Source organism: Nycticebus coucang, chromosome 7 (genome assembly GCF_027406575.1).
Source record: "Nycticebus coucang isolate mNycCou1 chromosome 7, mNycCou1.pri, whole genome shotgun sequence".
Lineage (NCBI taxonomy): Eukaryota > Metazoa > Chordata > Mammalia > Primates > Lorisidae > Nycticebus > Nycticebus coucang.
The window spans coordinates 13,428,064-13,432,917 of NC_069786.1; the positions used below are offsets into that span (position 1 = coordinate 13,428,064).

General features: G+C 34.8%; 1 pseudogene; it reads left to right on the top strand.

Annotated features, from left to right (window-relative positions):
- Positions 1 to 589: 589 nt before the first annotated feature.
- Positions 590 to 719, top strand: LOC128590903 (uncharacterized; annotated as a pseudogene).
- The last annotated feature ends 4,135 nt before the right edge of the window (positions 720 to 4,854 follow it).

Consider the following 4,854-nt stretch of genomic DNA (forward strand, 5'->3'; position numbering starts at 1 on the left):
TGAAGAATCAAAGTATCACTCATAACCAGAAAAAAAATGAAATGATAGAATTAACAGAAAAGAAGAAGGAAACAGCTATTATGAAAATGATCCATAGGTGTAATGATGTGATGAAAAACATAAACATGTAGAGAAAAAATAAAACAAATGTTATAAGAAAGAAATGTATAGAACTTCTGGAGATTAAAGCACAAGACCATATGTGTGTGTATACACCCACACACACACATTTATGTATATGTGTGTATATATATGTGCGTGCATATATATATATATATATATACACAATAATAAATAGAGCTTGTGAAAATCTGATGAACATTATAGAACCATACACCAGAGTAGAGGGCATGCAAAAACCACAAGCAGGGAAAAAATTGTACTCTAAGGTACACAACACAAACTACTAAAATATTGTAATAAAGAGAATGTAATCAAGAAAGATGAAAATAAAAGGCAAAAGAGAATGTCTCAAAAAAAGATAAAAATAAAAGGCAACTTACTTTCCCAAAACATGAATATCAAATAGAAAAATTAAATAATTAAAAAGAGCACATGAGCCAAAGAAAACAAATCTTTTGGATACATCATCTTTGCACAGTGACAGTGTAGTAGCCAATGGGGTTTATTGGAGGCATGATTATTGCTGCTTGAAAACATTTATCAACCACATCCTTCTTCCTGACAGAAAAGGAAATATTTGTTAGCTACAATAGAACAAAATTATAAATAAATAGGAAAAGAGAAACTAAAACTATCACCAATATTTATTAATTGACAGATGGAAATTATCTTCAAGTAAATCTATAAAATCCATGTAATTCCGTTCTTTAGAAATTCCAACTGAATTTTCAATATTCAAGAACATCCATGTATTTCCACATACTAAGAACATGGAAAGTGGTTAACCCTAGTAATACTGAAACTTATTACAAAAATATAGTAATTGAAACAAATACAGCATTGACATAGAAATAATTAAGGAGAATAAATAGCTCCTTCCAAAAAAATTCATAAATCTGTGGGGACCAAAGGTATTTTAGGGACCTCATTTCAAAAAAAAAAAAAAGGACAAAATCATTTATTTATTTTTTTTGCTGACTTAAATGTAATGGAGATGTACAGCAATGAACATAACAGAGATAGATGTGGAAATGCCAATATAGATGCTTCAGAGTTCATTAAAGAACATAATTTGGCCTGACCACATAGGAGAGCAATATGTCAGCACTAGCAAAGTAGAAAATATGCAAACCGTAACAGCAATCCTATTTCTGTCCCAGAGAAACTCTCACATGTACGCTCAGGAATACAAGAGAGTGTTTATGGTAATATAAAACAACAATAGCCCTTATACCTGTACCCAACTATTCAATATACACATTACATTTTCCAGAGACCTTGCACTTGTGTTTGATCAAGTGACTAGTTCTGATCATCTAATGTGAGCAAAACATATGAAAATAATCAGTTCAATTCCTCTATCCTTTTCTTACCTTACCACAGTGCATTTTGCAGACATAAATTCCAGGTCGAGGAATTAAAATGTAAAGTAACACCCTTTGTCCCACATTAGCATTTACGGGAGCCTGAAATGTCACTATTGTTTAAGAAATGCTACTTCTTGATTTGTAATACTACTGCAAAACATAGATTACCTATGCATCTAATTATCCAATAAAAATAAATTAATTAAACCTACTATATTTATATAGGAGACATAAAATACAAAGAATGGTCTAGATGCATGTATATATACAAATAGTAAATAAACGTTAGGTATTTAGTTAAGAGTAGCTCTCCTGGGAAAGGAGGACAAGGGAAGATGGAGCCCCCAGGCTATGACCTTGGTGCCACCCACCTTAATTTTGTCCTAAGTGATTTTTTTCACACCTGGGGAGGAGGGATCATCCTACCAATCTACCAATCAGAACTTAGAATGCCAACTGTAAAAGGAGGCAGAAGACTCTCTAGTGTAACAACATGTGCAGCAGAGTCTTGAAGGTGATCTAGAACAGCCTTAAGATCAATTATCACGGGGCTGACACCCGACCCCCCCAAGAGACTCATGGGAGGCCCACAAGCACAGTAAGACTCTGGTCCCAAGGTGACCTCTGAACCATGACGTAGGCTTGACCCAGGCAATATAAAATAGAATCTTTGGCCATGTTTAAGGCCTCTTTGCCCACTTGTCATGGCAACAGAGGCCTGATTGCTGTCTATGGTGAACATATTCTGCTTTGTAACATTTCTCCCCTGTAAATCTATCTTTCTATTCCTCAATAAACTTCATTGCATGCTTGCCTTACCTTAGGATGTCTGGTCATTTTTTGCTCAAGAGCCCACTAAGAACCTAGGAGCCAGGTAGCTGGCTGAAACCCCAACATTTTAGGATGAAGGCTGCTGCCTTGAAACCCAACATAAATAGATTATGAAATAATACGTTGATCAAATGCATAGAATCAACTCAATTACATGTAGAAATTTTGTACTTTCTAGAATTTATATATTTTTCACCTAAAAAGAGAGCATAATAAAGAGAAAAACTCTAAAAAAAAAAAAAAAACAGTTAACAGGGGTTAACACACAGATTTTCATTTATTGACTAATTCTTCAAGCAACAATTTATTGAGCACCTACTATAGGCCAAGGAGTGAAACACTTGGATCTTTCTCCTCAAGCACTATGTATCTAGTGGGGATGTAGATTATTTGAAATAAACCTTACAGAAGTGTCATTTGTGTCATGATTGAGTTATTCACAGGATGCAATGAGAACAATGTTGAATTAGGAGTCAGTATGCATAAAGGTTCTGGACTATCTAAGGTTTTTAGGTACCTACTGGGGGTCTTAGAACACATCTCCCACAGGTAAGTGGAGACAACTATGTCTATGCAATTTCAAGTCACTCAGCGTGGCCAGTGTACATATGGGGAAGAAAACGTTATTGCCCCTAGCAGGTGGCATTGGACTGGGCATTCCTCCACTCCTGCATCTTTACCTACATACTTAATGTTTATTTAGTACTAAAAGAGTATAGATTAAAATAAATTTCTACTCTAGTACTTACCTCATTTCATTGCAACAAATTATTCCCATGCCTATATTATCTGCTTGACGGTGAGTTTCTTTTGGAGGGAGTACAGCTATTACTTAACATCCATCTGTCGTCCAAACCTAGCACAAAGTGTTGTAAATCCAAGGTGCTCTATAAATATTGTCTAGCTACTCAAAATAGAATCTGACCTCCAAAATGTTCTCTAAGTAAAAGTATGCAGTTATACATAAAAGGAAATTATTTTAATAGTATCTGTACATGAAATATTCAGCATCATGACTTCCCTACGGTGGGCTGGGTAGTGAAAAGGCTAAGGAGGAAGCAGATGAATCTGGATTTATATCTTGCTTTGAAATTCTTACTCATATTTGTAGTGTTGGACAGGTCACTTAATTTTGGAATCTCAAATACGTGATGGATAAAATTTATTTGTTTATTTATTTATTGCAATTTTAGCCAGGGCCAGCCTTGAACCCTCCCCCCCCAGCATATGGGGCCGGTGTCCTACTCCTTGAGCCATAGGTGCCATCCTTATGGCTAAAATTTAGATTAGTCATATCCAGTATTAATAGAGTAATGGGATCTTATGAAATAAACTATCACATCTGGTGTCTGGTAAATGAAGGGAATGAAAAATGTGAGCTAGCTCCAACATTTAGCGGAAAACTGAATAATTTTCTTCAATAAATGTAGAGAAAAAAGAACAATTGAACTCTGTATATTGAGAGGCTGGTTAGGCAGTATATCTAATCAAAGTAGGAATTTTATGAATGAGAATGCTGAAGATAAAAGAAAAATTATGAAATCACAGTCATTTCTTAGCCTTGTGACCAATAGAAACTATATAATGTCACTGAGTTTGGCTTCTTCACAATTTAACCACATTGTCTCATGTTATTTGAAGATTTAATGAGTTAACACCTAGGAACTTTCCAGATTTCATGCGCAATTATTGTTACCAGATCCAATTTGGACCGAAAAAAAAAGGAGCATTGCTATTTGTTGATTGGTTTGCTTGCTTACTTGCCTATTTTGTGGTTTTATTTATGGAATTAGTTATTCATTTTTGTTTTAATGCTAAAAAACAGCTCTGTTTAAGGCTGTCTTTAAATAGTTTGTCCCGAGAAAACTTTCACACAGCTTGTCTCTTTAAAATCTGCTGCTATAAAAAGGTAATGTCTGTTTTTGATCATTACTTATGCCACTGGGATAAATGGCATCCTGTTATCTAATTAATTAAACAAGATCTGTGCACTTCCTCTCATTTCTGGCATCCATGAAGTCAGAGTTTTTTGGTTATTAATTTGCTGATTAAACATACAACAGACAGTGGTGGTTCACTGCTCAAGTCCTCAGGCACTAGAGAGAAGAACAATTGTTTTGCCAACAGAGTTGAACTTTGGGCCTTGTTTATTCTCAGCCAAGTGTTACCTACCTTATGGAGAAAATGACTAAAGCTTATTAGGAGAACTCAGAGAAATTCTCCAACATCTGATAACCTTTAAACAGCTATTCCAGGAGGGAGGTAGATAAGTCCAATTTCTCTGGGATCAAAGAGAAACAAATGTCTTTAAAAAACCTCTGGTATATGCAGTCTACTTGCTTTCTAAAGAGAAAACTCTGTAAACTGGGAAAAATGAAAAATAAATATTAAGGAGAGTATACTTATGTTAGCAGATATGATGAAGGGGAAAGTTAAGAAATGCCTGTCTAATTATCAAAAAGTTGAGAAAACTTGCTTTTGAGAAAAGCGAATCACAACTCTACCTGTTTAAAAAATTGAGAGGATGGCCAGG